Genomic DNA, 26627 nt, shown 5'->3' with positions numbered 1-26627 from the left:
TTCTTTTTGATTCAAAGAAGTCCTATCCGTAGCACGAGAGCTAGCCTCCCAGCTTCCCCGTTGCGTCACTTAAAATGAATGTATAAAATTGAAGAATTACTTTACTATCCTAAATTTTGATCAGTTTCATTAGGTTCCAAAATGATTGCTCTTGAGTTTTAATTTTTTTTTTCTCTTTTCGGTTCTATCTGATAGCCTATTAAATTATGTTTCTCTACGAAGCTTGCTAACAAATTATTTTTTACTCCTGTTAACAAGTCTTCGGAGGAAGGAGCAGAGGAGTTTATTGTGAAGCCAGTAAAACTATCAGTCGACATAATCAGCAGGGTCAATGAATTAAGGACAGAGCAAAATGAGTTATTACAGTATCAGAGGTTCAAGTTGTTGGGTTTTGTTTCTTTTAATGTTGTTCTCAATTTGGGCGGTGATTATTGGTTTATTGCTATTTGATCAGAGAAAAAAATAGGAGAAAGACATCTCCAATGGCGGGAACCAAGTAGATTAGGGGTATGGGTTGGCGCCATGTTTGGGTTAATAGAGGTTTACGTTTAAAATGAACGGAAAATTGGACGGAAGTTACCAAAGGTCTGACTTTGAAATTTTTTTTAAATTAAGGTGCCACATCGAGTCAACAATTTTATAGGGTGGTGAAGTGAAAATCAGGACAAAGTTCAGGTGGGTAAGTTGATAAAAAGCCTTAAATTTATAATTCATTCTATTAAATACTTTTCCTATATACATTAAACTAATGCTTAATTTTTTATAAACACTTCTCATAATTTAATTTTTTGTTCTTATGCTTATTTTAATATGTTGAGTAAATTCATTAATTTTCATGGGGAAATTAGGTATACATCCTACAACTGCTAAATTTTTATTTAGGTCTACTTCAGCTGTTGCTATTGCAGCTTGCTCATGATTTTCTCATCTATCATCATATATATAAACTAATGCTTTAGTTCCAATATGTGCTCTAGCTAATCCTGCTATTCATACAAGTATTGTGCCTACATGTATTAATCTATATTGCTGTTTTCTAGGTTCTTACTATGCTTCTTTTACTATTCCTAGATGTCTTCTGCTCTAACCACTTTTTTGTCTTTTCCTTTGAATAATTCCATTTGCTATTATGAAAGGGGTTTATTTTCTTTTGCTTTGTTATTATTTTTCCTAAAGTTAAGCCTTCTAACTTATGTACTAATTATGGGGGTAGTGCAGCTCTGTGATTTAAGGTTTTATGTATATCTGCTATTTGTTCGTCAATGTTTTCTAATTTTTCTAATATATTTCCTAAAAGTTGAATTATAAAATTGTTTTACCCAACATTTATATTATTACCACTGACTGAAGTTGAGTAGTATGTTATTCCTACTGGTTGTTTACCAATTTCACTGATTTTTTGTATTGCTTCAATATATGCTCTATTAGTTCTAGTTTTTTACATTCATTCAATAACCTATCTATTTTACTGTGTAGTTTTTCTACTTGTTCTGTTAAATCTTTTGTACTAACTGTATCTGTTGTATTTGCTTTTTAACTTGGTCTATTAGTGTTTATAATGATAAACAAGGCTTTGATACCAATTTTTGCGGCCGGCCGTGTCTTTGGAAATGTTGCGTTTGAACAATGTGTGGAGTATGGTACAACAAGTATGGAACATCGTATGGAACACCTTAGACTATAAATGGTAATAAGGACTCAGGGACTCGCAGACTCAGGACCTTTCTTACAGTATCAAAGTTAACATAACATAGAGACAATTAGCGAGAAAAAGAAATACAAGGACAATGTTTATCAAAATAATAAAATGCTAAGATAGTATTTTCCTGTTTTAGAGTTGAAGTTGAACTAAGAGAAACAGATAAACAGAAGTTGATGAAGCTTACTGAATATTATTGCTAAGTTGCTTGAGTATACTGGTAAGTTTTTACAATGGAAAGAGAGTAGTAAGTACAGAGATGTATTCTTCTCTGGACGTGCTTGCTTACATACAGAGCTTGTCTATTTATAGACACCATCTTGCTGAATCATAAATGAGAATAATACTATTTGGAAAAAGGTGGTGGCAGTTTACATGTGAAACATTGTCTTAGTATAATAAGTGCTTGAAAGAAAGTGTTAGGAAGATGCCCAAAAGTGTTGCTATCACTTCTTGCTTACTGTATTGCTTTTGCCTTGCTCGAAGGCTAATTTGAGTATTTTGAAGGGCCATATGCTTAAAATTTTTTGAACATTTTTGGGGCTTTAGACTAAGTATGGCTCATTTGTATGGCTTTGGACTAATTTTCTTAACTTCTACACCCCACCACCACATTTCACAACAAACTCTTTCCAGAAAATTAACCCATAAACCAAAATTTCATTCACCAAAATCCCAAACTAACATGAAAAAAGAAAACCCAAAATTCAAAAAAAACCTCATGGCAGGAAAATAATTAAACCAGCTCTAAAACGAGTCTCATGAGTCATGCTTGTCATACCCTTTGTCAATTGTTTTTATTTGTCCAATTTTCAACCGTTAGATCTTATTATAATGAGGTGGCAGTCTTATATTAAAACCCAAGCAGATCACAACAAGGCAAACAAACAAGGGCCTCAAAATTACTCCAAACAAAAAACCCCTTTCCAGGAGGGCGGGAAAATCTTCAATCTCGCTCGCTCGCTCGCTCTCTCTCTCTCTCTCTCTCTCTCTCTCTCTCTCTCTCTCTCTCTCTCTCTCTCTCTCTCTCTCTCTCTCTCTCTCTCTCTCTCCTCGCTTTATAGCGATGAGGGTGCTGAACGTGGCGGAGAAGCCGTCGGTGGCGAAGTCAGTGGCGAGCATTCTGTCTCGGAACCAAGGGCTGCGAACGAGGGAAGGCCGATCCCGCTACAACAAAATCTTCGAGTTCAACTACTCCATCAATGGCCTCCCCTGCCACATGCTCGTCACCTCCGTCACCGGCCACCTCATGGAGCTCGAATTTGAAGACCGCTTCCGCAAATGGCATTCCTGCGACCCCGCCCAGCTCTTCGACGTTCCTCTCCGCAAGTTCGTCCCCGAGGTCCACACACACTCTCTCTCTCTACTCTCTCTCTCTATATATATGTATGGCTATTGATCGTCTTCTTACTTGTGGTTTTGACAAGTCCGGCATTTGTTAATTGAAAGCAATTTCGTGGTGGTGATGGTTGTTTAGGGATTATTTGATGATAAAATCATTTCCAGTTTGTTATGATTATTGAAAAGTTGATGTTTGGTCAACAAATTCATCATTTCTGGCCTGAATCGGAGATTTAATAGAAGGTGTAGAGTGATTATGACTGTTAGTGGTTTAACCACTCTCGATGTACTGGTAACATTGCCTTTATGAATTTATTATTTGCTGAAATGCACATTGGAGTTATGAGATAATTTATTGTCGAAAATGTATGCTATGCTATGCTATGCACATTGGAGCATGTTAACCCGCAATTGAATGTGCAACAATCTTTCCCTCTTGTTTTTTTCTTTGGGCATATTACATTGATTGAAATTATTACTTCAAAAAATGTAGGACAAGTTGGATATCAAGAGGACATTAGAGGAGGAAGCTAGGAGGTGCTAGTGGCTTGTATTGTGGCTTGACTGTGATAGAGAAGGAGAGAACATTGCATTTGAAGTCATAGAAGTCTGCACAGCCGTAAATCATCATCTTACCATAAGGAGGGCTCGTTTCTCAGCATTGATTGACCGGTTCTATACCCTAATGCTTTTGTCCTTTCTGCTAATTCCAAATTTCCAATTCTCTTGGGTTTCAGTTTTCATAGTATTTCACTTTAATGTCACTTCAGGTATATCCATTATGCAGTGCAGAATCTTCATAACCCAAACAAATGCTTCGCCGATGCAGTGGATGCTAGGCAAGTTAGTACCTTTGATCACCAGACTCTTTTGATGTCGATATGGTCACTTCAAAGTTAGTTTACACGGTCACAACTGAAAAATATGTTGTTAGTGTTTTGTGCTATAGTTAGTTTACCTTTTCACCCACTCTTGGTTGTTAACTCAAGGAACCGCTGTTACTCATATCCTCATACTAACATTGTTCTTCTATCATGCTATGGTCGTGTTCTTCTTCTATGTCAAACACAAATTATCTTCTATGTTTTTTTTTTTTTTGGGCAGGAAATAGATCTTCGAATTGGTGCTTCGTTTACCAGGTTTCAGACTATGCATCTGAGAGATGCATTTGTTATTGATTCTGCTACGGATGACAGAAATCTTGTTCTAAGTTATGGTCCTTGTCAGGTGTGTGAGTACAACCACAGATTACACTGATTTAGACGTTAAAAGTATTCAATTCTTATGCATTTATCATTTAGCTCCCTTTTCAACACCTCTCCCTACACTTGTTTTTGCAATTGTGAAAAGTTTTACCTTTTTCAATACAGTTCCCTACACTTGGCTTTGTTGTGGAACGATATTGGGAGATACAATCACACGGAGGAATTTTGGACCATTAACTGTTCACACAGATCAGATGAAGGCATTGCTACATTCAATTGGATGTAAAGTGTGAAGACTTGATGCTCTTCTTTTGAGCTTCAGCACCCATTTAAAATTTTATGATATTTTAATTTTGCAGGCGTGGACATTTTTTTGATTACGCTTGTGCTGTTATACTTTATGAGATGTGTGTTGAGGAACCTACCGCTAGTGTGAGTCATGCAGGTTTTTTGCTATTGTTTTTTATATGAAAAGAAAGATACTTTTATCAACACAAATCAAATAGTACAAAAACAGTGGATAGGACATCACCTATTGCACTCTTGGCTTTAACATTTTCAATTTCATACAGGTCATAAAAGTTAGACAGCAGGAAAAGCTGAAGTATCCACCATATCCTTTGAATACCATTGAGCTTGAAAAGCGTGCCTCAAGATACTTTCAGATGGGTTCTGAACACACAATGAAGGTGAGCACTTGGGACACAATATTTGTGTCTTTCTATTGTATGTGCATTTATGTGTTTACAACTTTAAACTGGTAGGTTCAATGCCGTACATTTTGTAATTCTCCCAAAAAATTGACTTTCCTTGCAAACCCTTTGAAGCTGCAAGGGAAAGAAAAGAATAGAATTCTGCATAGCATTGAACTTAAGTTATAGGGCACAAGCATTCATGGTTTTCAATTAAACTGTGGTTTGTGGTTCAGTTGTATAGGGTTAAGTACCTTACCTTTAGTGTATGTGCATGCCTCTCTCTGTGTCTTTATGCTTTTATATTATCAATGTTGTGGATAATGGTACCCATCGTCAGCCCTCCCCCATCTGTATCCCTAATATAAGCACTTGGGTTTGAGAGTGAAGCATTGTTCTGCACTTTCTGAAGCTTTACCTTCTAGTTGATCCAGTCATTTAGTCAATCCAATTCCTTCCCGCTCATAGTACCTCTGAGTTTAAAGTTTTCAATGGTTGTCTCTTAATTTATTATTTTTATACGAATTTCTTAATTATTGATTCAAGCCACTTCTTATGCTTTGGGGTTGATGAGATTGACTGGTTACAGGGTGTGTGCGCAAGTGTTTTGGATCTGTCATATGTCCTTATAATTTATTTTCTCCTCTTTTTTTTCCCTGCTAACTTCCACATAGAAGAAAAAGAAAAAAAAGAAAAAATGGGTATCTCTTTGCTTGTACACATGATGCTGCCCCTTATACTGTACAATATAAGGGGCAGCATCCATTTTCTTAAGTTCTCATTGAATTTTTCAATATTTTTGATAACTGACATGTTTTTATGGGCTAGTTTTCAATTACTTCATCATCTTTAGACTCACTCACTCTTACTGATTGTAGGTGGCAGAAGAACTTTACCAAGCTGGTTTCATCAGTTATCCTCGCACGGAGACTGATGGCTTCTCTGAAAGGACTGATTTGCATGTTAGTACCTCTGTCTTCTAATGAGAATCACAAAATCTGTTACTGGTGGTGGCAGTAATATCTATGTATATTGAGATTGTGTGAAATTTAGTAGTTGAATATATAATGGATTAAAGAATTAGAAAAAAGTAATGAACTGAGTTTAAGGGGATGCAATGTGAGAGAAATGAAGAAAAAGAATTTGAATAAAAGTGGTTATAGAATGAAATAGAATACATAATGAAAACTATTTCATATAGGTAGATACAAGAATGAAACATGTGTCTGCATATTTGTGCACACGCATATGGAATCTGTTTATGACACAAGATGTAAAGTTTTCAAAAAGTGAGTGATGAATATCGTAATGTGTGCTTATGCACTAATGTGTGAGGATGGTGTAGGGTTAAGTTCATAGCATGGTTGACTTTATTTCATATTTTGAGCTTCCATATTGGGTTTGTTTTTGTTAGAGGGTTTATTTTGGGGTTTCCTTATTCAAATTGTACAGCCTCAACCATATTGTCATTGGGTTTGATAGTGTTGAGCATTGAGAATTTACAAACAATTAAAGTTCAAATTTTAGCTTTTCTCCAAGTACTTTTCTAGTCTCTTTAATTGAGCCTTTCAATTTTCTCTCCCTGGCATCAGTGAGCTTAAAACTCTGACAAGATGGGAAACTGAACAGTAAATTACCAAAAGGAGCAGTACAATTATTCTTGAAATGTCATTTCAACTCATTGAACATGAAATCATTTTCTTCTGAGGCCTTTAGAGTTCCCCTTTATTCACTAATGTTTTTCACACATCACCATGGATTTTCATTTTTATTGTGTTTGCACTCTTCAGGGTTATAGCCTATTGAATGGGATACAGTTCTCATCTCTATCTTGGTGTTGTGACTATTGTTTTGGTAATATTTCATCATCTTGTTCTGAATAACTGATCAGTTGGATCTAAATTTGGTATAGGCGATTGTGCAAGAACAACAAGAGCATCCTGAATGGGGATCATATGCACAACGATTATTGGACCCTGCATCTGGGCTTTGGAGAAATCCTGGTAGTGGCGGACATGATGACAAGGCCCATCCACCTATTCACCCAACGAAATTTTCTTCAGGAGAACCGAGATGGACTGAAGATCACCGCGTAAGTAGTCTAAGCTTTTGTTGGTGTTATTTTGATCACTGCATCTTCTCCAACTGTACTTTCATTTGGTCTGAGTTGAGAGCCATTTTTTTTTCTTTTCTTTTCTTGAATGTTTAGTTCATTTTTGTTTTCAGAGACTGTATGGGCTGGTTGTTCGCCATTTCCTTGCATGTGTCTCACAGCAGCTGTAGGGGCTGAAACTACTGTTGAAATTGACATTGCTGGTGAATTGTTCTCTGCATCAGGGAGAGTTATTCTGGCGGTGAGTTTTCCATTACATTCTTAGATTTTTTTCACTGTTTGGAGTAAAATTTCATCCGAGTCCAATAAATCCTGTCAAATTTGAGGGCAGGAATGCTGAGCCAACATCTCAATCCTTTCGTCTGGCATTTTGTGCTCAAACCCATAGGTACAAGAATAAAGTACATCTCAAAAATCCAGCATTACATTTTGCCAAACTTAAGGGAAGTGATGCTAAGACCTTGTCTAGATCATATCCTCTGGCTTTTCATGACCAAATCTGTATGCCCTAGGATCAAAAGATTCTTGAAGAGCTGACATTGCACTATTTTCCTGGTTACTCGATTGTTCCAAAAATCAGTAATAGACTGTTTATAGGAACGACTATTACTAATAGTAAATTGGACCAGCTTTTCTCCCTTCATGACAAAAGGAATATAGTATCATCTGTGAGTTGCAAATGAGTGATCTCCAACATGTCCCTTCCTACTTCCAGCCTTTTATACGCTATAATTCCTTAGCCTTTTTCTAATTGTCTGCTCCGCACATCAACTGCCAATGTCGCAATCCTCCTGAAGCTCCAAACTTTCCTCTTGGTCCCCCACTGATATAGGCCTTTTTAATGTAACGGAGGAATTGGACTTGATTAATGAATTAAACTTAGATTTCCCCTCATTTCTTTTCACTGTTTCTCCTATTCTCCCTTTCATTGTTATTTCTCTCTTCTATTTTCTTCCTAGTAGATCTCTCTTTGGTGTTACGTCATCTCTAGACTGAGAAGTTAAATAAAAGCATCCTTGGGCCTTGCCATCTTATCTTTCCTGCTTTGTGTTTGAAATGCTTTAATTGTGTTCATACAACTTGCATACAGTGTTCTGACTTTTGTGACATAAGGGTTTGGCACTACATAATCTATTGTCTTTATATGCTTGCTAAATAAGTTGAGTGTTTTCGATGTTATATTTGACTCAATTGCTTCTTGTTTTATCAGAAAAATTACTTAGATGTTTATGGCTTTGAATCATGGGGAGGTTCAGTGCTACCAACATATGTCGTTGGACAACAGGTTTGCTACTGTCAAAACAAGCTATGCATATAATTTCCAATTGGAGTTCAATTATTGTTTTAAATCATTTCTGCATTTCTGATTAGCTCTGTCAATTTCCTTCCAATCAGCTAGATGAATTCATAATCCAGCATATATATATATATATATATATATATATATTTTTTTGGGGGATAAAAACCAAGAAAAAAGAAGTACAAAACAAGATGGGCGATGAGTCCAATAGGATCAAACACCTAATAAAACCAAAATCCCACAAAACCCAACTAGAAAGCAAAGCAAACAGTTCAGGGTCAAACAGTTCCACTTAATCTAAAATGGCAGACCAGTCCAAATGGATCATACTAAGTGGAACTTCCTTGAAATGTTGGGGCAGATGCTCATAGGGAAGGTAGAAATCTGATCCCCTTTCACAGCAAAGCCAACTCTTCCTCTATCCTCAATGGTTCTTCTGTTCCTTTCCCACCAAACCACCCATATAACTGCCAGAACAGCAGAGTTCAATAGGGTGGAAACTCTCCACCGTTTAGCAGAGAGTTACAAATTCTTGGGACCACCCACTCCAAACCAAAAGCCATAAGCAACCTACTCCGGATTATTGTTGAAGACTAGCAATGTAAAAAGATATGGTTGGAAGATTCATCTGCAGTTTTGTACAGTACACACCAATGAGGAGATAATGAAGAGGGCCTTCTCTTCTGAAGCATGCCACAAGTAGTTATATTACTATGAACCAAGAAAGAAATTGAACTTGGTTGGTAACCCAACTTTCCAATATGAGGTCTCCATTAACAATCATGATTATTGATATGGTTTGAAAAATTTGATCTTGTTTCTAGGATCCTTTATTTTGTTAAGAATTTCTTCCTTGAAGCACTTATCATGGAGAAGGGGGGAGGGGGGAGAGTGCTGCTAAAACGACAATTATATTAAGCATGCTGCATGATGGTGCAATGTGTGTACAAAAATTTGTGATTGGAATTCTGATCCACATTTTTTTTTTTGAGAAGAAACGAGAACTTTTATTAAAAATAAAAAGTTAAAAAACACAGAGTGGATCAGGAATCCACAAACTTATAAAGAAAAAAAAAAAAAAAAGTGATCTCAGATAGGAAAAACCCCAAGACATCGCCCCACAACTAGTCTCACTGCACAACAGCTAACACGTTCAGCATAATAGAAGATATAGAGTGTGCCCAAAAATCCGCCGTAACTGATGCCCATAAAGCAGCCCAGAATTTCGCTCGCTTCCAAAGAACTTCCACTTCAACCCCCTTATGATCATCGAAAATTCTTCTATTGCGCTCCATCCATAAAACCCAAAAAAAGCCAGCACCAAGGATCCCTATAGGGTTTTTGCTTTTTTCCCCTTCCCTAAGGCCTGAAAGCAGGTACTCAAAAGCTCAGAACAATTTTGTGGTATTACCCATGAAGCGCCAACCTCCCTAAACAACTTCCACCACAATTGTAAAGAGTAAGAGCAATGAAGGAAAACATGGTCCACACTCTCCTCCCCCGCTTTACATACTTATCTTAATACTTTGAAACACACAGAAGAAAAACCAAAGGATAGAAGCCCTTGGGAGCCCAAGTGGTGAGGGTGGGTGGGGTAAGGGTTAGGATTAGGCTAGGTCCAGGGTTCGTCAATATTACAGTACAATTTTCAATGATTACACCCAACACCCATATTTTCATAGATTACAGTACAATTTTCAATGTTCTGAAACATTATGGTTAACTTATGCTTTACGTCATAGACTGCATTGTAAAACCAGAGGATCTGATATACATGACAACTTTAATTATTTATGTTGCAGTTTGTTCCAACAACGTTGACTCTAGATTCAGGAGTTACTAGGCCTCCACCACCTTTGAGTGAAGCTGATTTGCTGAGTTGTATGGACAAGGTGATAAAATTATATATTTTGATCCGTCTTATGATTTTGTTGCTGACTCTATCACTTAATCTATTTTTAAGTTTTCATAGGCAGTTACACTAGTACTTCTTCGTGTGTGCATGTATATATTTCGTATATGCTTGCTTTAAATCTTAATATATTTATAACTTTTTTCTTTTTACAGGAGGGCATTGGTACAGATGCAACAATGCATGATCACATAAAAAAACTGCTGGATTGATTTTACGCGACTAAGGACTCAAACATGCGTTTCTCACCGACCAATCTTGTAAGTCTTTTTCTAGTTATAACTCTATGGGATATTCTTTGCTCGCTCCTGTTTAGTCCTCTCTCTGCACCTTTCCTAATTATTGTTTTATTTTTTATTTTTGCTTGCTTATGATTAATCTCAATGCTGTTTGGTTTCCTAATTCATGTCCTAGTTTTAGGAAGTACAACTAGGTAGTATTAGAATTGAAAGTGGGGAGTAGAATAAATTTTAAGGTTATTTGTAGCTCTAAAAAATTATTTTCAATAAATCCAATTGATTAGATGTTATTTTTTGAAAAGCAATTGATTAATCTATATATAATGGTGGACCTTGTAGGTAACACCAATTGCATAGGCATCATCGTACCCAATGCTAGTTTTACTGATGTGGCAGTCTTGGGAGGGGACACTTGGATAGGGTACTAACCTTATGTTTGATACTTTGATGTGTCAAATGGGTTGTGCATTGTCAATTTGACCCGTTTAGATTGGACCTATTTGTGCTTTGTGCTGTGCCTGTGATAGCTAATTTAATAATTGTGTTGTGCTGTGCTGTCCAGACAGTTGAGACCTAGGCTTGAGATGGTTCGTTGCCAAGTCTATATCGTGCTTGTGCTCATGTCGTGCCGTAAACGGACTGGGCTTGTGTTAAGGCTGGAGCCAAATTTTCTTTTGATTCCAAATTTATCCTAAATTATTGTTTCTTTCTTATAATTAAATTTTTAGATTGCTTTGCTTGAAGAATAGGGCGAACAATGTATATCAAGTTACATCCTCCCTTACATGCAACCTCATCCTGTATATGGAGAGGGTTTAGGTTAGTGCTGCACCTGGAAAGGTAGGCAGATAGAGGGACAAAGACAAGTATATAGGTATTGACCAAAAAAAGAAAGAAAGACAAGTATATAGGTGCATCACCACCCTACACCCTGCACCCTGCACCCTGCAAACCAATAAAAAAGTGGGGAATGAGGAACAGAGGTTTCGAACACAATACCTCCTGCAAACCAGACTCCTGTAAATGGAGGTATAAATAGCTATATAGATAGGTACAAAAAAGGTTAGTAATCAATTACAATCGACTAGCCTAATTTCTTCTTTAATTATAGCTTAAGCCACATTCTACTCTAGCCAACTCTACAATTAAGGTAATTTTGCCAACACTCTCCCTCAAGTTTGAGCATAGATATCTCGGATGTTTAACATGTCAAGGGAGGAATAAAAAACTTCACTTGATACTGCCTTTGTCAAGATATCTGCCAGTTGATTCTCGGCCTTTACCAAAAGAGTACTAATTATTCCTTTGGTCAATTTCTCCTTGATAAAGTGTCTATCCACCTCAATATGTTTTGTACAATCATGTTGAACTTGATTGTGTGCAAGACTGATGGCAGCCTTGTCGTCACAGTATAGATTGTGGTTTGTCATAACTAAAACCGAATTCTTTCGTCAAGGTCTTCAACCACAACACCTGAAAAATACCATGTGCCATGGTCCTCAACTCTGCCTCAACACTTGACCTGGCTACAACTGACTGTTTCTTGGCTTTTTGCGACTCCTTGTGACTAAGTTCCCTCCAATGTCAAGTTATCTACCGAGTTTTGTGATTTCGTCAAGGTCTTCAACCACAACACCTGAAAAATACCATGTGCCATGGTCCTCAACTCTGCCTCAACACTTGACCTGGCTACAACTGACTGTTTCTTGGCTTTTTGCGACTCCTTGTGACTAAGTTCCCTCCAATGTCAAGTTATCTACCGAGTTTTGTGATTTACTACCTAATCCATCGGTATACTGGCGTATTATATTTTTGATAGGAAGCAAACTTTTATTAAAAGGAACAGAATGTTACAATACAGTGGATGACGTATCCACTAATCTTAAAATCTGAAAACCTACATCAAACACTATGCCAGCTACAAAACAAATACAGAAAAAGAACAAAACAGAATCCAAGAGAACAAGTATTGCATGCTTCTCTGACCACCAACACTAGATATTACATTCAATGTGAGTACGGTTAGCCAATTATGCATGCACCTCGTATGTCTCAGTTAAATTCTGTTAACCACTTCTTATGGTATTGAAGTCATGTGCAGTACTTGGGTCATTTTATATTTCTGGAGCTTAGTCTGGCACATCATGTTTGAGAGGTGCCGACTAAGCTGGTTCACCTACAAATAGACAGTCTATTGGGAAAGATAAGGCCAGATAGACAGTCTATTGGGAAAGATAAGGCCAGATAGACAGTCTATTGGGAAAGATAAGGCCAAATAGGCAGTCTATTGGGAAAGATAAGGCCAAATAGATAGTCTAGTAGTCCCTGGAACAAACATTTCTCACCTCGTGTGATTAAAATATGCAAGCAAGTTGCAAAATGTAAATAACCAAGAAATGAAGAGACACCAAATTTACATGTTTTGGCGATCATGCCTACATCCACAGGCAGCAAGAGTAAAATCTTCCACTATGACAATAATGCGATTACAATGAATATAATCACCATAGTGGTTATACCAAACTCTCTCTTGGATTCATTCTAGAGGATTTTTTTTCTTCTCACTCAAAGGAGGCTCTCTCTTTAAGGGTGATGTTTGAAGTGGTGGATGAATGGATGAGTTTTGAAATGAGGAAAGGAATGGAGGATTATATTGGCTTTGATGGTAGGTGGGATCATAATGACGGTTCATCCCCATTATGATGGTAAATCATGCCAAGTCATTTCCCTAGTGTGGGTTCATCTATTAATGAAGGCACATTCAATTAATGAGGGTTCATCTTTGTTAGTGTGATTTGTGTGTATCACTAGAAAGTTAGAATTTGACTTTGTATCTTTAAAACTTACCTTATTTGTATAATCTGTGTATATTATTTATACCTCCTTGTGAGAAGAATACAATTGTCTGAGAAATTACATCCATTTTTTCTGTAATTTGACAATCTTCATTATGAAGGTTCATCGGAATTGTCAAAAGTCTACATGCGCCAGTTCCACATTCATCTCACTTAATTAATTTTAATTCATCATCCACTTCAGTAGGGAATCCCAGAAAATGTCCCAACTTGGGTGGAGGGCTCCACCATACATACAACTTTTGAGTCTTTAGTAGCTCTTAATTTTTCTTTTTAATTATTACAATTAGGGATTAATGTCATTTTTTTCCCGAGACTATTACACTTGTATCAGTTTGGTTCTCAGACTTCTAATTTGGAAAATTAAGGACTCTGACTTTTTCAATTTTGCCAATTGAGGTTATTCCGTTAATTTATACATTTCCATCCAAATTTAGTGAGAAATGGAGGGAAAATGGTGCATGAGGGAAAAAGGATAAGATCTAAATGGAAGGGACCATTTTGGCCTAAAAAAGGACCCCACGTGATGGGCACATGGTGCTATGCAAACAGAAATTTGGATGAAAAATGTGTAAATTAACCAAATAACCTCAATTGGCAAAATTGAAAAAAAGTCAGAGTCCTTAGCTTTCTAAATTAGAAGTCTGAGGACCAAACTGATACAAGTGTAATAGTCTAGGGAGCACAATGACATTAATCTCTTGCAATTATTGGTTCTTTGACATTTATTACTTGGAATACTGGATGCATATTTTACCATTCCTTTCTTGTATGCTACTTGAAAATGAAATTGAGTTTCTTTTGATAATTTGTCATAATGTCAGGGTGAAGCGTTGGTGATGGGATATGATGATATGGGGTAAGAAATTCAAATTCATCTTCAGTTTTAAATTAAATATCTTGAACTTTGACCTACCTTTATATCAAATGCAGGGGAATCAGTTTCTAATAACAAGGTTAGCTATGGAATCATAATGTCTAGTTGGGTGGGATATTTATTTCCACAAGAAACTAGTTCAAGCAGTTATATGAAGCATGCTTTTTATTTTTGTTATCATACCTGGAATTCTGTACATCATGTTACATGACCAATTGCAGATATAAACATCCTAACCTCTGCATGCTTATATGTTTATTTGTACATAAATAGGAAAAAACTCCTTTCATTTTGTATGATAAATGGAGTGATCTTGAGTTTGGATCATTCAAGGCTCAGAACCCCTATGGGGGGGGCTTGCTCCATGCGGGTCCATCAAGCAATATGGTCTTGATTTGGACCAGTCCATCCTGTACAGAACTGAAGGGGAGTGGGATCCATATACATAAGCATGCATATAGATTTGTAGTTCTATATAGTTGCACTCCTACTCCCCTTTATAAACTAATGATGTTATAGTAAAGGATATATATATATATCATGAAAAATATTGTGAAACATTGTTGTACCGTAAAAACTCAAAACATTGCAAGAGAAATGTCATCATGAGCAAATCAAAATAAATATCCTTTATAGTCATATTTCTAGGCTGTATGAGTGTAATGTTTTGAATGGCGAAGGTGCAATATGAGCATTAGTTCTCCCAGTGCGAACTGTAAGCCTCGTGTCATTGAGGTGTAAAATGTTTGAGACTGGAATCATTATAATTCAAATATATGAAACTACTTCCAAGCAGATTCTTTCTTATCCATTGTTCTATTTATTTTTTTTCTTTCTAAAAAACAAGAATTTTAATTAAGGAAAGGGAAGAGAATTACCAAACATGATGGGCAAGAAGTTCACCGAGAGCACTCCACCAGAACACACAAATAAATCCCCACTAAACTAAGTAAAGACCAAACCAAACACACTTAGTCCAAAATAGCAGACCAATCCAGATGTTTCAAAGTAAAGGGGGTATCCTTCAAATATTTAAACTAGGAAGCCAAAGGGAAGCGATGAATTTAATTCTGTCGCACAGTGAAGCCAACTCTTCTCCATTTTTCAAAGATTCTTCTATTCCTTTCCCACCAAACCACTGACATAGAGGCCAAAACAACAATTTTCACAAGGTGGCTAGTTTTCTTCTTAACTCCCCTCCCCGAAAAACATTCATACAACAAGGAGTAGCAATTACATACAACCACCCATTCCAAACCAAAAGCTAGGATTAATCTATTCCAAATTTGCAGTTTCACTTTGTCATTTACAATGTATTATATACTTAAAAAGATGTGCATTGATCATTGTTATATGGTTACATGTCTGAAGCTTCAAAGCTTCATATCAATTGTCTTGAACAACCAATTCATAGTGTAGTGTTATATGAAAAGATGTATATATTTGACCATACTACTATTTTATGGATGATTTGTTTCACATGATTCTTGAAGACTCAATATCTTAAAAAGTAATATTTTTTCACTGATGCATGTCTTTGAAATTTGAGTTTGACATTAATATATTAATATGGGGTGATAGTTCATGGGAATCTTTATTTCTCAGGTATAAACTCTGGAAACCCTACCTTAGAGCTGTTATGGAGCGTGACATGAAAGCAGTTAGTGAAGGTGCTAAGAGCAAAGCTGAAGTTTTGGAAACTTGCTTGCAGCAAATGAAAGCTTGCTGCCTTGATGTAAGCCTGTAATTGGGGTTTTCAGGTGCTCTTGGATTTTTTATGACATTATGCTCAAACAAACATAGGCACACATGTTATACTTTCTTCCGGATTTTTACTTCCTATGCATGATAGATTAATTCCAACTATTAGACTTTAGACCAATTATCACCAAGGATGACAATGTCCGTGTTGGTAGAAATATCTGGTGTTCGGATTTACGGAAAATCAGTGTAAATATCAGTATTGATGGAAACATCAGCAAAAACTATAGAAGAAAATTTATATATGAACATGAGAATTTTGAATAAAATTTGAAGAAATTCTATTACAAATGCATAATTAAACATGCAAGTTTTGTTGGATTTGCTGTATATGGTGCCTGGAATGTAACCAGGAATGAAGGCTAAAGAGAGCAGAGAGTTACAGAGAGAATTTCAGAGCAATGAGAAGGGAAAAGGAAGAAGGTACACGAAAATGTCATGCTCAAGTATGCAAGATGCACGCCCCAGCAGACTATATTCCATTCCAAGAAATCTGTTATACAAAACGACATAGTAGCAGCCTTAAGACCGTTACCACACACACGAGCCTATGAGCTCTTACAGCAATGCAAACATCACCCTATGAGGCAATGCCAACTAAGCAATGACATTTTTAATTAACTAACTAAAACAGAAACTTGGTTATCAGGCAAAAGCCTTAATTAACTCTAATACTCCCTTCTAAGGATTTGACTGATATCACTCCAAGATGATTCCTCAGCTCGTAGAATCTTTCTCTAGGAAGAGCCTTGGTGAAAATGTCAGCCAATTGTTCCTCACTCTTGCAATACAGTAACTCAATCTCTCCTTCATTAATGGCATCTCTAATGAAATGATACTTCCTCTTAATATGTTTGGACCTCTGATGAAAGACAGGATTCTTAGTCATAGCTATAGCTGATGTATTGTCACACATGAGTGGGGTTGCTTCCATTTGTTCCTCGCCAAAATCATGTAACACAAATCTCAACCATATGGCTTGTGTTGTAGCTTCTGAAGCACTGACATACTCAGCCTCTGCTGTTGATAATGCCACACTGTGTTGTTTCACAGATGCCCAAGAGAAAGCTCCACTTCCAAATGAGAATGCATAACCTGAGGTAGACTTCATGTCATCCTCATCTCCTCCCCAATCACTGTCACAATACCCTATTAGGACTGCAGCAGTGTCTTTCTTGTACTGGATGCCAAAATCCAAAGTTCCCTGTATATATCTCAGCACCCTCTTTGCAGTACCAATGTGCTTCATTGATGGACAATGCATGAATCGAGCTAAGAGGCTTGCAGCAAACATGATGTCTGGTCTTGTAGCTGTCAAATAGAGTAAACTTCCCACCATTCTCCTGTATTGTTCTTCATTAGCTGCCTTGCTTCCATCATCCTTCTTGAGTTTATCAGATGTTGCTAGAGGTGTAGAGACAGCCTTGCAATCTCTCAAACCAAATTTTTCTAACAAACTTTGAGCATACTTCTTTTGATGAATGAAAATGCTCCCTTCTAATTGGATTACACCAATTCCTAGAAAATGATGTAGCAGTCCCAAATCAGTCATCTCATATCTATTCATCATTTCTGCCTTGAAGTCTTCAAGCATGTTCATGCTACTGCCAGTGTAGACTATATCATCCACATAGAGTGAGACAATGAGTGTTCCCTGGTTTTCTTTGTTCTTAACATAAAGGGTAGCTTCACTTGGGCTCTTCTCGAATCCACACTGCATCAAATATGTGTCAATATTGCTGTACCAGGCCCTTGGTGCTTGCTTTAGACCATAGAGAGCCTTGTGCAACCTATATACTTTGTCTTCCTGGCCTTTAACAGTGAAACCATCAGGTTGATCTACATAAACTTCCTCTTCTAACTCTCCATTTAGAAAAGCAGATTTGACATCTAATTGATAGAGCTTCCACCCCTTTTGAGCAGATAAGGCAATTAAGGTTCTAATGGTGTCAAGTCTTGCCACAGGGGCAAATGTCTCATTGAAGTCAATCCCTGGTTTTTGTGTATACCCTTTGGCTACTAACCTAGCCTTGTGCTTCTGTATTGACCCATCAAGATTAAGTTTAGTCTTGAATATCCATTTTACACCAACAATTGGTTTGTTTCCTGGCCTATCAACCAGCTGCCAAGTTTGATTTTTCTCAATCATTTCAATTTCATTTTCCATAGCCTTCTGCCATGCCTTGTCTTTTGCTGCTTCAATATAGGTTTCTGGTTCCACAATGCTCATTTTACAGTGAGCAAATACCTCATCTAGGCTTTTCCACTTCTTTGGTGTTGAGTCATATGTGCTTGCAAGGTCAATTTCAGTTGCTGCAGCAGGTGATGTAAGTGAGGTACTAGGACTTGGATTAGCATTAGGAGATGCAATTGGATTGAAGGGACTCTGTGAAGTTGGACACAAGGCTTCATGCTCAGATTCAGTTTCTGCAGTATGAGAATCCTCTTCATCACTCCAAGGAACAGATATGTATTCAGTGGACTTTGAATCCCAATTCCGCATTGCTGACTCTTCGAAAATCACACTTCTAGAGACTATCACCTTATTGCTCTTAAGATCGAACACCCTATACCCTTTCTCTCTAGTTCCATATTCAACAAACACTCATTTCTGACTTGTATCATCCAGCTTGTGTCTCAATTGAGTAGGGATATGTGTATAACACATTGAACCAAAGATTCTCAAATGCTTCACTCCTGGCTTCCTTCCACTGAAAACTTTAAATGGAGTTTGACCAATCAAGGCTCGAGTAGGACATCTATTCAGAAGATACACAGCAGTGTTAACTGCTTCCCCCCAAAAATAAGTAGGTAGTTTCTTCTCTTGCAACATAGCCCTTGCCATCTCCATGATTGTCCTATTCTTCCTCTCAGCCACTCCATTCTACTGAGAAGAATAAGCAACAGTGAGTTGCTTTTCTATTCCAAAATCTTCACAGAACTTCTCAAACTCCATTGAGGTATACTCTCCCCCTCTGTCACTTCTTACTTTCTTCATTTTGTAACCACACTGAAGTTCCACCATTGCTTTAAACTTTCTGAATACAGTGAACACATCTGACTTTTGTCTCAAAAAGTATACCCAGCACATTCTTGATTTGTCATCAATGAATGTGAGGAAATACTTGTTTCCTCCCAAAGTTTCTGACATTGGTCCACAGACATCTGTGTGAACCAATTCTAGCAGATCAATAGCTCTAACAGTCTTCCCTTTATCAAATGCTTCCCTGTGACTTTTGCTCAAAGCACATCCTTCACAGACATGCTCTCCTTTTGTGAGTTTTGGTAAGCCAATCACCATTGCTTTGTCCTGCAATTGCAGCATGCTCTCGAAATTCAAATGGCCAAGTCTCTTATGCCATTTCCAGTTTGAACCAGTCACTGTGGCCTTCTTTGCCATCATTGGACTTATGTCCTCGAGTACAAGTGGGAAACACCTATTCCCTTTCATTTGAACTGCTGCCACAGGAGCTTTCATGCTCTTATCTTCATAAATGGTCACCATGTACTCACCAAATACCAGCCAGTAACCATGCTCCACCATTTGTCCAACACTGAGAAGATTTTCATCTAATCCTGGCACAATCATAACTTCTGTGATATACCTTGTTCCTCCCTTGGTTTGCACAGGCAAGACTCCCTTCCCAGTTGATTCCACAATGTCTCCAGTCCCCATCTTTATTTTGCATTTCATACTTCTGTCAATGTTGATCAGAAGTGACTCATGGCTAGTCATATGATTGCTGCAGCCACTATCTAGATACCAAACACCTTGCTCTTTCTCCACAGAGGCTTTGTGGCATGCATAGAACATTGTGGCAGGTTCATGGACTTGGTTTGCATAATTAGCAATCTGTCCCTTCTTGTGTGGTTGATGGCAATCCTTCATTACATGCCCAAACCTATCACAATTGTAGCATTTCACTTTTCCCTTGAACCAGCACTCTCCATAGTGAGCCTTATCACACACTTTGCATTTTGCCTTCCCTGTGTCACCTCCTGGTCTCAAATTGGATTGAACCTTGTTATCCCATTTCTTTGGTTTTCCCTTCCAGCTCTTGAAGTTTCTTTTTCCCCCATCATGGTTGTGAGGTTTTGCTTGATTGTTCTGTCCTTTGGAGCCAACATTCATACTAGAAAAAGCCCTTTCCACCTTCTCATCATCTTCTTCATGCCTGCTTAGCCTTAACTCATAACTTTTGAGAGAGGCAAATACTTCATTTACAGACACAGAATTTAAGTCACTAGTTCTTTCGAGCACCACACACATAGGATCATAGACTTTAGTTACACTGATTAAGACCTTCTGCACCATTCTTTGTTGAGACAAGCATTCACCATATTTTTCCATTTGGTTAGTTAAATCAAAGAAACGAGTAGAGTATTCAGACAATGCTTCACTCTCCCTCATTCTCATGTATTCAAATTCCTTCCTCAGACTTTGCAATTTAACTGACCTGGATTGTTCATCACCATGGTATTCTGTTTGTAGAAGATCCCAAGCTCCATTGGCAGTGTCTTGGTTGATAATCCGAGAGAAAATCTCTTTGGATACAGCCCCTTGAATGATGCCCAATGCCTTTGCATCTTTCATATTCTGCTCCTCCATGTAAGCTTCCAGTTCATCCTCCTCATCGATGCTGGAGTCTCCTTCCTTCTTAGCCTTCTCCTTCTTCTTCTTTGCTTCTGGGATTGTAATCCCTTTTTCTACTAACTTCCAGATGCCATGTGATTTGAAGATAGTCACCATGCGCACCTTCCAAAACTCATACTCAGTACCATCAAAAATGGGAGCTCGTAGCTCACCACTTCCAGACCCAGCCATGCCTAGATCTAGATGGATTTGTACCTCTGTTTTACTCTAGCTCACTCACACAGTACAACGCCCAGTCACAGAACCAACCTGGGCTCTGATACCATGTTGGATTTGCTGTATATGGTGCCTGGAATGTAACTAGGAATGAAGGCTAAAGAGAGCAGAGAGTTACAGAGAGAATTTCAGAGCAATGAGAAGGGAAAAGGAAGAAGGTACACGAAAATGTCATGCTTAAGTATGCAAGATGCACGCCCCAGCAGACTATATTCCATTCCAAGAAATCTGTTATACAAAACGACATAGTAGCAGCCTTAAGACCGTTACCACACACACGAGCCTATGAGCTCTTACAGCAATGCAAACATCACCCTATGAGGCAATGCCAACTAAGCAATGACATTTTTAATTAACTAACTAAAACAGAAACTTGGTTATCAGGCAAAAGCCTTAATTAACTCTAATAAGTTTCATTCCTGGCCAAAACAAAAAAAACATGCAAGTTTCATTAAGTAGTATATTATGATGAATATATGACACATAGGATGAAAACACTGCATGCTGTTGATACGTATATGGTTTTGAAACTTGAATTTCTAGTGTGCAAAATCTTTTTAATTTCATTAAGGATAAGTATTATAATGGTCCTATCAAAAAAAGGAAAAGTTTCTTATGGTAAATTTAAAATCTTTTTGTGTACACACCACACTGTATGATTCTCTTTTTTTTTTTTTTTTTTTTTTTTAAATAACTTACCCAAGTTCCTATAGCTAGGTTTCCTAAATGTTTTAAGGGTGTGTTTTCGAAACCAATTCATTTATCCCATTAAATTAAAAAGGAATAATATCCCCACAAAAGCTTTTCAAATATCTCAACAGTTCTCATTGACACCAAAACCATCTAAATCTTGGTGTCATATTGCTGATTAGTCGCTCCTTCCATCTGTTATCAATGTTTCTGGCTGCAAAAAAAAAAAAAAAAAAAAAAGAAGGAAATTTCGGTTTGTCGATGGATTTAAAGACTGATTATTCCAAAATCTGGTAATATTTGCAGGCGAGGTTGAACAAAGTAAAACTCTTTGAAGCCATGGGTATAATCTTTGAGAGGTAATTTTACTTTCCTCCTGTTTCTGGACTATATGTATTTTTGTAAGATGATACATCGTTCACCTTTATGCAGATCTAATAGATCTGGTGGAGATGGTCAGCATGCATCTGGAGTTTTCATTCGGCGATGTGGACTTTGCCAGGAAGCAGATATGGTGCTTAAGCAAAATAGGGTAATGATTGATATCATAAATATCTTTAATTCAATTTTGTTACTAGTAAGTCCTTTATAAAGTGTTATAGCAAGAATATGTTCAAGCGTCAGTTTTATGGATTCTGAACCAAAACTATAACCATGATGGTGGCTTCTTCGAGCTACTCCCCATCTGACAGATTCATGGCACTGCAGCTGTGTACAATCTGAAGCATCACCTTTCAGGTTTTCAGTGAATGTGCCTTTAGCAATCAAGTTGTGTGTGTGTGTGTGTGTGTTTTTTTTTTTAATTATAGTTCCTTATTGTTTTCTGCCGTACATTTTGCTTGAGCGAGTTCTTTTTGATTTTCATGAAGTTTCTTGCTAAAAAAATTTCTCAGTCTCAGCCATCCTACATCCATAAGCTTCATCATCACAAGTTCATCTTCCACCTGAAAATTTTGGGAAAATTTGATGCTTTTGTTTATCAAACTTGTGTTTCTCCACACTCTCATAATGAATTCCTTTTACGGTTTGTAAAATATATTTGGTCTTAAACTTGTATGAAATATTATTAGCAGCCACAATACAGCTTCTTCTTCTTCTTTTTTTTCTCTTTTTCTCCTGACGGGCTTTCTACACTGTACTTAGTTCAATGATACTGAGACAAAAGTTGTTGCATCATTATCTTTGCAGTTTTGCTGATTCCACTTTTCTCCATGATTTGAAATCGTTGTTGACATAAGTTGCACATCTTATTGACTATAACTAAGAACAACGAAAATGTCATCCCCTTATCAAGTTAACAGACACTACTACCACACCATATTTATCTGTGCCCAATTTTCTGAAACTTTAAAGTATCATAACCTTCATTTGACATATCTGTTTTTCATAAATTCTTTTCTCAGAGCATTTTTTGAGATCTGTCAAACAATACCCATAATGAATATAAAATTTTGTAATAAAAAGCGAATTAATCTCTCATGTATATGCTATTGTGATAGGAAAACACTTTATCTTCCTGATGCAACATAATTCGCTTTTTCATGAAAATGTATTTGTATAACAGATTCACAGATGCATCGTCTTTAACAAATATAATTCACTTTTTCATATTAGGATAATGTATATGTGAACTGATACATTATCCTCATTTTTCCTACATGGTTTTATTTTCATCATGAGTTTTGCTTGATAGATCTCGACAAATGATTTCCAAAAATACAAATTTCCATGACAAACTGACATGCAGAATGAAAGTTAAGATATTTAACATTTGAGGAAAACCATTGTACTTTTGACTGAAAAAAGAAAAGGTCTGACTAGTAACATTAGAATATGTCATAGACTTCATTTGGTATTGCACCCTTTCTTTGATTCTTATCTTTTGCTATTACAATATGAGCCATTGGTGAAGGAAGGGGATCTGGTTACCCTGTTGCACAAAAAAACCTAACCCAAATTAAGTGGGATTTGTTGATTTACTGAGTTTCTCACTATTGTTTTATTAACTTGATTTATAATTCAAGTAGTATATTTATAGTGTATTCCTAATTTTTATATACTTATGCTTTGTCATTAATAAACTATTTTGCAGGCATCTGGATTTTATTTTCCTTTATGGCTTGGTGCTCATAACTTTGTAGTAACTTTAGCATGTTTATTTATGGAAATCGCCAACCATTTGTAAGCAATTTCAACTTTTTTTTTTTTTTTTTCTTATGAAACTGTTTGCTCCCTTTTTACAGGATGGAAATTTCATGGTTGGATGCTTGGGTTTTCCTCAGGTTGGATACATTTATTCTTTTGTAAATTGCATGTTTGGACAAAGTATGGTTTGGCTGGTTTTAACCAATTTTCAACAACAAAGGGAACAACAGTGTGGAAAATAAATGGTGAAGTTACCATGTGTTGGAAAAATCTACGGGTTATATGCAATTGTTTTGAATTTGAGCTGAGTTATTAGTACGCTCACGAAAGACTGGATTACTAGCAATGAAAATCATAGCCTTACTATCAAAATACGTCTTCATGGTGGCACCACATCAACTCCCATGTTTTGAGGAAGAGAGGGAACCCATAACACTTTGGTGACTGCATGTGCCAAAGCCCTATATTCAGTTTAAGTACTTGAAAGTGCAACCACACTTCGCTTTTTACTGTCTCAGGATTGGGCTCAGTTCTTGAGGTCTGGTGTTCGGGCTCAGGTTTTGAGTTCGAAGTCTCGGTATTGAGGTCCAGGTCCAATGTCTAGGGTTCGAGGTTTAGGTTCAAGGTCTGGGCCTGGGTTCAGGTTTTGGGATTCAAAATATAGGGTGCAGGGTCACAGTCCACCTAAGGTTGGGATCCATGACCCGAGCTTGGAGTGGGATACCTCATCTCGGGGTTTGAGATCCAGGAGTTGGGGGTTGGGTCTAGCACATGGAATACAAGTATGAGGTTCGGGGTTTGGGCCTCGAGTCTGACATACGGGGCTTGTAGTTGAGGTCTTGTGTCTGGGATTTGGTGCTCGGAGTCTTGTTTCAAGTCATGGGTTTTTGACTGAAGGTCCTTGTCCGTGATATAGAGTCCATGGTTCGGGTCTTTGGACTTGGAATGTGGGATACAGAGTCCTTATCGAAAATATGGGGCTTGGGGTCTATGTCCGGGTTTGAGGTAAGGTACCTAGAGGTTGATGTTCTATCTATCTGTCCTATTTACAATTTAAGACTCCATTCTCATGTGGGCAAATGATATCTATTAGTCTTATACATGCAATTCGATCATGATTAATACATGTGGAAATGCACGTAAGAGATCAACACACCCAGGGTGGCTCCAAAACAAATCAGTCACAATATCATTACCACTAGAACATCTATGCCACTCAAAGTATTTGTGTTTAGATAACTTACTTAGAAAACACTGCATTTCGGTTTTTCCAGCCTTCTTTTTCACCCTATGGCGGTGTCGACGTTCTCACGGATCTTAATGACTCTTGCATGGGTAACAGCTACCTTAGCTTGAACTAGGAAACATGTAAGTTAATTGATTAAGGAAGGCCCAAGAAGCTCTTAGTTTATGCCTTAGGAGAACAATTGCGAGAAAGTAACTAGTCAAACCTTTTTAGCAGTCAAACTTTAATACATTGTGTTCAAATTAATTGTCATTAGCCTTGGATGGTTATTGCATGGTTATCTGATTTGAAACTGAAAACTTAACATTGCAAGATAGAATAAAGAGTGTGTGCGTGTGTTGATGTGTGCGTGTGTTTCCATCTTTCCAAAAACCCCCATTTAGTTATTCTATTGATTAATTGAATTGATTTGTTGTGTATTAACCATTCCCTGTGGGATCGACCTCGTGCTTATACGCTTTGCTACTGATGCGATTCGTGCACTTGCGCGTATACTTGAAATGAAATAGATGTTTATTTTTTTCTAATAAAACACATCCACATTTGACTTTAAGATAAAACTTAAAATTTAGAAACCCTAAAGAATATAGTTTTGTCCATTTAGAACTAGAGTCTTTAGGGATGTGTGACTTAAAAGGATGAGTCATAACGAGATTGTGTTGAACTTAACTTTTGACTAAGTTTTCGTATTGTCAGACACTAGGAACACTAGTTATTGAAGGATTTCTTTGTGACATGACAAGAAGGTAATGGATTCGAGACGGATGAGGATGCATAGGCTGTGTAAAAGAACATGTGAAGAACATTGGATTTCAGGTAGATGAATTTATTCTACGTTCCTGACTATGGACTATTGTGTGTGTGTGTGTGTGTGTGTAATTTTAAATTATTATAACATGCTATTATTATGTTTGTATGATAGGTTTGAGAGTTAAGCTAGCCTTGTCGATGACCTTGGGTTCAACTTCTTAGATTTGATTGGTGATGTCATTTGATTGTTATCTCGTATCGAATATGTTTTATTGATCTTTCCTCCATTGATTAGAGATGATTTTGAGTTAGTTACTTTGATTTTACGTTTGCGTAGCTTTGAAACCTTTATTCTATGTCTGCTATGTATTTCGAATTTATGTAATTTTTCAAGGTTGCAATGAACTACCGTAACCTTAGGGATTGGTTTTATAAAGAAGTTTTATTTTTACTTCACATGTTTTTCGCTATTTATTATCTTTGATCCAACTCGTACTAAACCGAAAAGGCTTAACCCGCCTTGAGTATCTTGGGAGATTAATATTTTATTTAGTGGTATTAATCTCTTGGGGCATTTAAGGTAGGTGCCTTTGTTGCATACCCGAGGTTCAGGGTGTGACATCAACACAAGAGAGGGTCACCATTGTGTGAGAGAGAGGGCTAGAAACAGCTAGAACCAGCTGCCCAAACTTGCCACGTGGCGTCACGTGAGTGGCTGGGAGGAAGATTAATCAAGGCAATCTCTTGGGCGTGACTGCTGTTGCACGAAAAGAAGAAAAGGCATGCGGCTCGACTTGGCTGGGTGCATGGGGAAGCGTGAGAGAGAGAGAGAGGGGAAGGCAACGGCTTGAGCGGCTGGCTTCTGGAGCGTGTGAGGAAAAGTGGACAAAGAGAGACGCGAGGAAGCTTCCTCCCTCCGTGTGACTCTTCGC

At 37.3% G+C, this 26627-nt stretch overlaps 1 pseudogene across 1 annotated transcript; it reads left to right on the top strand.

Moving 5' to 3' along the window:
* The first annotated feature begins 2733 nt into the window (after positions 1-2733).
* LOC147283591 (DNA topoisomerase 3-alpha-like) lies at positions 2734-23941 on the top strand (annotated as a pseudogene). The gene is made up of 18 exons (XR_015122505.1): positions 2734-3041; positions 3534-3712; positions 3811-3883; positions 4145-4267; positions 4411-4527; positions 4605-4677; positions 4818-4934; positions 5816-5899; positions 6850-7029; positions 7164-7291; positions 8261-8335; positions 10153-10242; positions 10418-10522; positions 14181-14215; positions 15839-15968; positions 21861-21913; positions 21987-22086; positions 23798-23941. The product of XR_015122505.1 is annotated as a DNA topoisomerase 3-alpha-like (transcript).
* Positions 23942-26627: the final 2686 nt, after the last annotated feature.

Source organism: Dryas octopetala, chromosome 5 (assembly GCF_963921425.1).
Source record: "Dryas octopetala chromosome 5, drDryOcto1.1, whole genome shotgun sequence".
NCBI classification, from domain to species: Eukaryota; Viridiplantae; Streptophyta; class Magnoliopsida; order Rosales; family Rosaceae; genus Dryas; species Dryas octopetala.
The sequence above is the reverse complement of the archived record's forward strand: the minus strand, read 5'-3'. Positions and strand labels throughout refer to the sequence as shown.